Below are 9,313 nucleotides of genomic sequence, written 5' to 3'. Positions count from 1 at the left end.
GTGTTGTGTAGGTGGGTGAGTGACTATGTGAGTGACTGTTTGTGGTAGTGATGAGTGGACTATGTGAGTGACTTGTGTGTGTAGTGAGTGAGTGACTATGTGAGTGATTGTGTTGTGTAGGTGAGTGACTATGTGAGTGACTGTGTGTGTGGTAGTGAGTGACTATGGAGTGACTGTGTGTGTAGGTGATAGTGACTATGTAAGTGACTGTGTGTAGGTGGTGAGTTGACTATGTGAGTGACTGTGTGTGTAGGTGAGTGAGTGACTATGTGAGTGACTATGTGTGTGTGGTGAGTGAGTGACTATGTGAGTGACTGTGTGTGTAGGTGAGTGAGTGACTATGTAAGTGACTGGTGTGTAGGTGAGTGAGTGACTATGTGAGTGACTGTGTGTGTAGGTGGTGATGACTATGTGAGTGGCTGTGTGTGTGTAGGTAGTGAGTGACTATGTGAGTGGCTGTGTGTGTAGTTAGTGAGGACTATGTGAGTGACTACGTGATGACTATGTGAGTGGCTGTGTTTGTGTGTAGGTGAGTGAGTGACTGTATGAGTGACTGTGTGTGTAGGTGAGTGAGTGACTATGTGAGTGGCTGTGTTGTGTGGTGAGTGAGTGACTATGTGATGACTGTGTGTGTATGGGGGTGAGTGCTATGTGAGTGACTGTGTTGTAGGTGGGTGAGTGACTAGTGATTGACTGTGTGTGTGTAGGTGAGTGAGTGACTATGTGAGTGGCTGTTGTGTGTGTAGTGTTGAGTGACTTTGAGTGGCTGTGTGTGTGTAGGTGAGTGAGTGACTATGTGAGTGACTGTGTGTGTGTAGGTGGGTTATGCTATGTGAGTGGCTGTGTGTGTAGGTGGGTGAGTGACTATGTGAGTGACTGTGTGTGTAGGTGAGTGAGTGACTATGTGAGTGGCTGTGTGTGTAGGTGGGTGAGTGACTATGTGAGTGACTGTGTGTGTGTAGGTGAGTGAGTGACTATGTGAGTGACTGTGTGTGTGTAGGTGGGTGAGTGACTATGTGAGTGGCTGTGTGTGTAGGTGGGTGAGTGACTATGTGAGTGACTGTGTGTGTAGGTGAGTGAGTGACTATGTGAGTGGCTGTGTGTGTGGGTGGGTGAGTGACTATGTGAGTGACTGTGTGTGTGTAGGTGAGTGAGTGACTATGTGAGTGACTGTGTGTGTGTAGGTGAGTGAGTGACTATGTGAGTGGCTGTGTGTGTACGTAGCCAACCATGCTAATCAGAGGGTGGGTGAGTGTGTAGGTGGGTGAGTGACTATGTGAGTGACTGTGTGTGTAGGTGAGTGAGTGACTATGTGAGTGACTGTGTGTGTAGGTGAGTGAGTGACTATGTGAGTGACTGTGTTGTGTAGGTGGGTGAGTGACTATGTGAGTGGCTGTGTGTGTGTAGGGTGGGTGAGTGACTATGTGAGTGACTGTGTGTGTGTAGGTGAGTGAGTGACTATGTGAGTGACTGTGTGTGTGTAGGTGAGTGAGTGACTATGTGAGTGATTGTGTGTGTAGTGAGTGACTATGTGAGTGACTGTGTGTGTGTAGGTGAGTGAGTGACTATGTGAGTGACTGTGTGTGTGTAGGTGAGTGAGTGACTATGTAAGTGACTGTGTGTAGGTGGGTGAGTGACTATGTGAGTGACTGTGTGTGTGTAGGTGAGTGAGTGACTATGTGAGTGACTATGTGTGTATAGGTGAGTGAGTGACTATGTGAGTGACTGTGTGTGTGTAGGTGAGTGAGTGACTATGTAAGTGACTGTGTGTGTATGGAGTGAGTGACTATGTGAGTGACTGTGTGTGTGTAGGTGGGTGAGTGACTATGTGAGTGGCTGTGTGTGTGTAGGTGAGTGAGTGACTATGTGAGTGACCGTGTGTGTGTAGGTGGGTGAGTGACTATGTGAGTGGCTGTGTGTGTGTAGGTGAGTGAGTGACTATGTGAGTGACTACGTGAGTGACTATGTGAGTGGCTGTGTGTGTGTAGGTGAGTGAGTGACTGTATGAGTGACTGTGTGTGTAGGTGAGTGAGTGACTATGTGAGTGGCTGTGTGTGTGTAGGTGAGTGAGTGACTGTGTGAGTGACTATGTGAGTGGCTGTGTGTGTGTAGGTGAGTGAGTGACTGTGTGAGTGACTGTGTGTGTAGGTGAGTGAGTGACTATGTGAGTGGCTGTGTGTGTATGGGTGAGTGACTATGTGAGTGACTGTGTGTGTGTAGGTGAGTGAGTGACTGTGTGAGTGACTATGTGAGTGACTGTGTGTGTGTAGGTGAGTGAGTGACTATGTGAGTGACTGTGTGTGTGTAGGTGGGTGAGTGACTATGTGAGTGGCTGTGTGTGTGTAGGTGGTGAGTGACTATGTGAGTGACTGTGTGTGTAGGTTGGTTGAGTGACTATGTGAATGACTGTGAGTGTGTAGGTGGGAGTGACTATGTGAGTGGCTGTGTGTGTGTAGGTGGGTGAGTGACTATGTGAGTGACTGTGGTGTGTAGTTGGTGAGTGACTATGGGTGACTGTGTTGTGTAGTGGGTGAGTGACTATGTGAGTGGCTGTGTGTGTGTAGGTGGGTGAGTGACTATGTGAGTGGCTGTGTGTGTGTAGGTGGGTGAGTGACTATGTGAGTGACTGTGTGTGTGTAGGTGGGTGAGTGACTATGTGAGTGGCTGTGTGTGTAGGTGGGTGAGTGACTATGTGAGTGACTATATGAGTGACTATGTGAGTGACTGTGTGTGTGTAGGTGAGTGAGTGACTATGTGAGTGGCTGTGTGTGTATAGGTGAGTGAGTGACTATGTGAGTGACTGTGTGTGTAGATGAGTGAGTGACTATGTGAGTGACTGTGTGTAGGTGAGTGACTATGTGAGTGGCTGTGTGTGTGTAGGTGAGTGAGTGACTATGTGAGTGACTGTGTGTGTGTAGGTGAGTGAGTGACTATGTGAGTGACTGTGAGTGTGTAGGTGGGTGAGTGACTATGTGAGTGACTATGTGAGTGACTATGTGAGTGACTATGTGAGTGGCTGTGTGTGTGTAGGTGGGTGAGTGACTATGTGAGTGACTGTGTGTGTGTAGGTGAGTGAGTGACTATGTGAGTGACTGTGTGTGTGTAGGTGGGGAGTGACTGTGTGTTGTAGGTGAGTGAGTGACTATGTGAGTGACTGTGTGTGTGTAGGTGGGTGAGTGACTATGTGAGTGACTGTGTGTGTGTAGGTGAGTGAGTGACTATGTGAGTGACTGTGTGTGTGTAGGTGAGTGAGTGACTATGTAAGTGACTGTGTGTGTAGGTGAGTGAGTGACTATGTGAGTGACTGTGTGTGTGTAGGTGGGTGAGTGACTATGTGAGTGGCTGTGTGTGTGTAGGTGAGTGAGTGACTATGTGAGTGACCGTGTGTGTGTAGGTGGGTGAGTGACTATGTGAGTGGCTGTGTGTGTGTAGGTGAGTGAGTGACTATGTGAGTGACTACGTGAGTGACTATGTGAGTGGCTGTGTGTGTGTAGGTGAGTGAGTGACTGTATGAGTGACTGTGTGTGTAGGTGAGTGAGTGACTATGTGAGTGGCTGTGTGTGTGTAGGTGAGTGACGTTGTGAGTGACTATGTGAGTGGCTGTGTGTGTAGGTGAGTGAGTGACTGTGTGAGTGACTGTGTGTGTAGGTGAGTGAGTGACTATGTGAGTGGCTGTGTGTGTGTAGGTGAGTGACTATGTGAGTGACTGTGTGTGTGTAGGTGAGTGAGTGACTGTGTGAGTGACTATGTGAGTGACTGTGTGTGTGTAGGTGAGTGAGTGACTATGTGAGTGACTGTGTGTGTGTAGGTGGGTGAGTGACTATGTGAGTGGCTGTGTGTGTAGGTGGGTGAGTGACTATGTGAGTGACTGTGTGTGTAGGTGGGTGAGTGACTATGTGAATGACTGTGAGTGTGTAGGTGGGTGAGTGACTATGTGAGTGGCTGTGTGTGTGTAGGTGGGTGAGTGACTATGTGAGTGACTGTGTGTGTGTAGGTGGGTGAGTGACTATGTGAGTGACTGTGTGTGTGTAGGTGGGTGAGTGACTATGTGAGTGGCTGTGTGTGTGTAGGTGGGTGAGTGACTATGTGAGTGGCTGTGTGTGTGTAGGTGGGTGAGTGACTATGTGAGTGACTATATGAGTGACTATGTGAGTGACTGTGTGTGTGTAGGTGAGTGAGTGACTATGTGAGTGGCTGTGTGTGTGTAGGTGAGTGAGTGACTATGTGAGTGGACGTGGTGTGTAGATGAGTGAGTGACTATGTGAGTGACTGTGTGTAGGTGAGTGACTATGTGAGTGGCTGTGTGTGTGTAGGTGAGTGAGTGACTATGTGAGTGACTGTGTGTGTGTAGGTGAGTGAGTGACTATGTGAGTGACTGTGAGTGTGTAGGTGGGTGAGTGACTATGTGAGTGACTATGTGAGTGACTATGTGAGTGACTATGTGAGTGGCTGTGTGTGTGTAGGTGGGTGAGTGACTATGTGAGTGACTGTGTGTGTGTAGGTGAGTGAGTGACTATGTGAGTGACCGTGTGTGTGTGTAGGTGGGTGAGTGACTGTGTGTGCGTCTGTGTGTGTGTAGGTGAGTGAGTGACTATGTGAGTGACTGTGTGTGTGTAGGTGGGTGAGTGACTATGTGAGTGACTGTGTGTGTGTAGGTGAGTGAGTGACTATGTGAGTGGCTGTGTGTGTGTAGGTGGTGAGTGACTATGTGAGTGACTGTGTGTGTGTAGGTGGGTGAGTGACTATGTGAGTGACTGTGAGTGTGTAGGTGAGTGAGTGACTATGTGAGTGACTGTGTGTGTGTAGGTGAGTGACTATGTGAGTGACTGTGTGTGTGTAGGTGAGTGAGTGACTATGTGAGTGGCTGTGTGTGTGTAGGTGGGTGAGTGACTATGTGAGTGACTGTGTGTGTGTAGGTGAGTGAGTGACTGTGTGAGTGACTGTGTGTGTAGGTGGGTGAGTGACTATGTGAGTGACTGTGTGTGTGTAGGTGGGTGAGTGACTATGTGAGTGACTGTGTGTGTGTAGGTGAGTGAGTGACTATGTGAGTGACTGTGGTGTAGTTGAGTGAGTGACTATATGAGTGACTGTGTGTGTGTAGTGGGTGGTGACTATGTGAGTGACTGTGTGTGTGTAGGTGGGTGAGTGACTATGTGAGTGACGTTTGTGTGTAGGTGGGTGAGTGACTATGTGAGGACTGTGTGTGTAGTGAGTGAGTGACTATATGAGTGGTGTGTGTAGGTGGTGATGACTATGTGAGTGACTGTGTGTGTGTAGGTGATGAGTGACTATGTGAGTGGCTGTGGGTGAGTGGCTATGTGATTGACTATGTGTGTAGGTGAGTGAGTGACTTTGTGAGTGACTGTGTGTGTAGGTGAGTAAGTGACTATGTGAGTGGCTGTGTGTGTGTAGGTGAGTGAGTGACTATGTGAGTGACTGTGTGTGTGTAGGTGGGTGAGTGACTATGTGAGTGGCTGTGTGTGTAGGTGAGTGAGTGACTGTGAGTGACTGTGTGTGTGTAGGTGAGTGAGTGACTATGTGAGTGACTATGTGTGTGTGTGAGTGACTATGTGAGTGACTGTGTGTGTAGGTGAGTGAGTGACTATGTGAGTGGCTGTGTGTGTAGGTGGGTGAGTGACTATGTGAGTGACTGTGTGTGTGTAGGTGAGTGAGTGACTATGTGAGTGGCTGTGGGTGAGTGACTATGTGAGTGACTATGTGTGTGTAGGTGAGTGAGTGACTATGTGAGTGACTGTGTGTGTGTAGGTGAGTAAGTGACTATGTGAGTGGCTGTGTGTGTGTAGGTGAGTGAGTGACTATGTGAGTGACTGTGTGTGTAGGTGGGTGAGTGACTATGTGAGTGGCTGTGTGTGTAGGTGAGTGAGTGACTATGTGAGTGACTGTGTGTGTGTAGGTGAGTGAGTGACTATGTGAGTGACTGTGTGTGTGTAGGTGGGTGAGTGACTATGTGAGTGGCTGGGTGTGTGTAGGTTTGAGTGAAGTGACTATGTGAGTGGCCGTGTGTGTTAGGTGGGTGAGTGACTATGTGAGATGACTGTGTATGTTGTGTGTTAGGTGCGTGGTAGTGATGCTGTGAGTGACTGTGTGTGTGTTAGGGTGTGCTGGTGCAGGGGTGACTATTGAGTGAGGGGGACGTATGGTGGTGGGGGTGGGGGAGTGTGGGGGAGTGACTATGGTGAGTGAATGTGTGTGGAGGTGAGGTGAGTGACTATTGAGTGACTGTGTGTGTTAGGTGGGTGAGTGACTATGTTAGTGACTGTGTGTGTGTAGGTGAGTGAGTGACTAGGTGAGTGACTGTGTGTGATGTAGGTGAGGTGAGTGAACTGTGGTGCTGTGTGTTGTCGGTGGGTGAGTGACTGTGTGGTGTAGGTAGAGTGGGGGGGAGTGACTATGTGAAGTGAACTGTGTGTGTGTAGGTGAGTGAGTGACTGTGTGTGTTGTAGTGAGTGAGTGACTATTTGAGTGACTGTGTGGTGTGGAGGTGAGTGAGTTACTATGTTATGACTGTGTGTGTGTAGGTGAGATGGAGTGACTAGTGAGTGACTGTGTGTGTGTAGTGAGTGAGTGACTGTGTGAGTGAGTGACTAGTGAGTGACTGTGTGTGTGTAGGTGAGTGAGTGACTGTGTGTGTGTAGGTGAGTGAGTGACTATGTGAGTGACCTGTGTGTGTGTAGGTGAGTGAGTGACTATGTGTGAGTGACTGTGGTGTGTGTAGGTGAGTGAGTGACTATGTGAGTGACTGGTGTGTGTAGGTTGAGGAGTGCAGTGTACCTGTGGAGTGACTGGTGTGTGGTGTAGGTGGGTGAGTGACTGTGTGTGTGTAGGTGAGTGAGTGACTATGTGAGTGACTGTGTGTGTGTAGGTGAGTGAGTGACTGTGTGTGTGTAGGTGAGTGAGTGACTATGTGAGTGACTGTGTGTGTGTAGGTGAGTGAGTGACTATGTGAGTGACTGTGTGTGTGTAGGTGAGTGAGTGACTATGTGAGTGACTGTGTGTGTGTAGGTGAGTGAGTGACTGTGTGTGTGCTAAGCAGCATCAGTTCTAAAGAAACGAGTTTGTCAATCTAATTGACGACGACGACGACGATGTAAACGTGCAGCGTGGCTCCAGTGGGACGAGCGTTACAGACGGCCGCAGATGTGCGCCTGAAAGTGCCGCTGCTGATGCTGATGTTGCTGATGTTGCTGATGCTGATGATGCTGATGATGCTGATGATGCTGATGCAGCTGCTGATGATGCTGATGATGCTGATGATGCTGATGCAGCTGCTGATGATGCTGATGATGCTGATGATGCTGATGATGATGTCGCTGATGATGCTGCTGCTGATGATGCTGCTGCTGATGATGCCGCTGCTGCTGATGCCGCTGCTGATGTTGCTGCTGATGCCGCTGCTGATGATGCTGTTGCTGATGTTGCTGCTGATGATGCTGTTGCTGATGTTGTTGCTGCTGCTGCTGCCGATGTCGTTGCTGCCGCTGCTGCCACCGCTCCGGCTTGACGGTGCGTGTGTGTGCACGCCGGCCTTGCCTCCCTGCCAGGCGCCGTTCCGGGAGGCCCCAGCGGCCCCAGCGGCCCCAGCGCCAGACTCGCACCAGGGCCACGAGAAGCGGCAACGGCAAGGACAAGGGCCACGGCAAGGACAAGGGCGGGGGTGGCAGGGCCTCGGAGAGAAGCCGGTGCTGTGGATGTCTCCCCGTGACGGCGCCAGTTCCACGCGCAGGTGGGCGGGTGTGCCGCACTCGCCCCTCACTCGCTCCTCACTCGCTCCACACTCACTCCCCACTCGCCCCTCACTCGCTCCACACTCGCTCCACACTCGCTCCACACTCGCTCCACACTCGCTCCTCACTCGCTCCTCACTCGCTCCACACTCGCTCCACACTCGCTCCGCACTCGCTCCGCACTCGCTCCGCACTCGCTCCGCACTCGCTCCCCACTCGCTCCTCACTCGCTCCGCACTCGCTCCACACTCGCTCCGCACTCGCTCCGCACCTCGCTCCGCACTCGCTCCCACTCGCTCCCCACGTCGCTCCGCACTCGCTCCACACTCGCTCCACACTCGCTCCGCACTCGCTCCGCACTCGCTCCGCACTCGCTCCGCACTCACTCCCCACTCGCTCCTCACTCGCTCCGCACTCGCTCCACACTCGCTCCACACTCGCTCCGCACTCGCTCCGCACTCGCTCCACACTCGCTCCACACTCGCTCCACACTCGCTCCACACTCGCTCCACACTCGCTCCGCACTCGCTCCTCACTCGCTCCACACTCGCTCCACACTCGCTCCACACTCGCTCCTCACTCGCTCCCCACTCGCTCCGCACTCGCTCCGCACTCGCTCCTCACTCGCTCCCCACTCGCTCCCCACTCGCTCCCCACTCGCTCCGCACTCGCTCCACACTCGCTCCTCACTCGCTCCCCACTCGCTCCACACTCGCTCCACACTCGCTCCACACTCGCTCCTCACTCGCTCCCCACTCGCTCCGCACTCGCTCCGCACTCGCTCCTCACTCGCTCCCCACTCGCTCCCCACTCGCTCCCCACTCGCTCCGCACTCGCTCCACACTCGCTCCTCACTCGCTCCCCACTCGCTCCCCACTCGCTCCGCACTCGCTCCCCACTCGCTCCGCACTCGCTCCACACTCGCTCCTCACTCGCTCCCCACTCGCTCCGCACTCGCTCCGCACTCGCTCCTCACTCGCTCCCCACTCGCTCCCCACTCGCTCCGCACTCGCTCCACACTCGCTCCTCACTCGCTCCCCACTCGCTCCGCACTCGCTCCACACTCGCTCCTCACTCGCTCCCCACTCGCTCCGCACTCGCTCCGCCACTCGCTCCACACTCGCTCCTCACTCGCTCCGCACTCGCTCCGCACTCGCTCCACACTCGCTCCGCACTCGCTCCACACTCGCTCCACACTCGCTCCTCACTCGCTCCCCACTCGCTCCGCACTCGCTCCACACTCGCTCTTCACTCGCTCCACACTCACTCCACACTCGCTCCACACTCGCTCCACACTCGCTCCTCACTCGCTCCACACTCGCTCCACACTCGCTCCACACTCGCTCCACACTCGCTCCCCACTCGCTCCTCGCTCGCCCCTCACTCGCTCCACACTCGCTCCACACTCGCTCCACACTCGCTCCACACTCGCTCCTCACTCGCTCCTCACTCGCTCCACACTCGCTCCGCACTCACTCCTCACTCGCTCCGCACTCGCTCCTCACTCGCTCCTCACTCGCTCCACACTCGCTCCTCACTCGCTCCGCACTCGCTCCTCACTCGCTCCG

General features: G+C 52.8%; 1 pseudogene; it reads right to left on the bottom strand.

The window, feature by feature from the left end:
• Positions 1 to 7,427: 7,427 nt before the first annotated feature.
• LOC133362948 (putative uncharacterized protein DDB_G0271606) overlaps positions 7,428 to 9,313 on the bottom strand; it is a 7,599-nt pseudogene continuing 5,713 nt past the window's right edge.

Source organism: Lethenteron reissneri, unplaced genomic scaffold (assembly GCF_015708825.2).
Source record: "Lethenteron reissneri isolate LAM-NWPU_2019-01 unplaced genomic scaffold, ASM1570882v1 scaffold_1638, whole genome shotgun sequence".
Taxonomy (NCBI): Eukaryota; Metazoa; Chordata; class Hyperoartia; order Petromyzontiformes; family Petromyzontidae; genus Lethenteron; species Lethenteron reissneri.
Note: the sequence above shows the minus strand (reverse complement) of the source record. Positions and strands in the feature narration are given on the sequence as shown.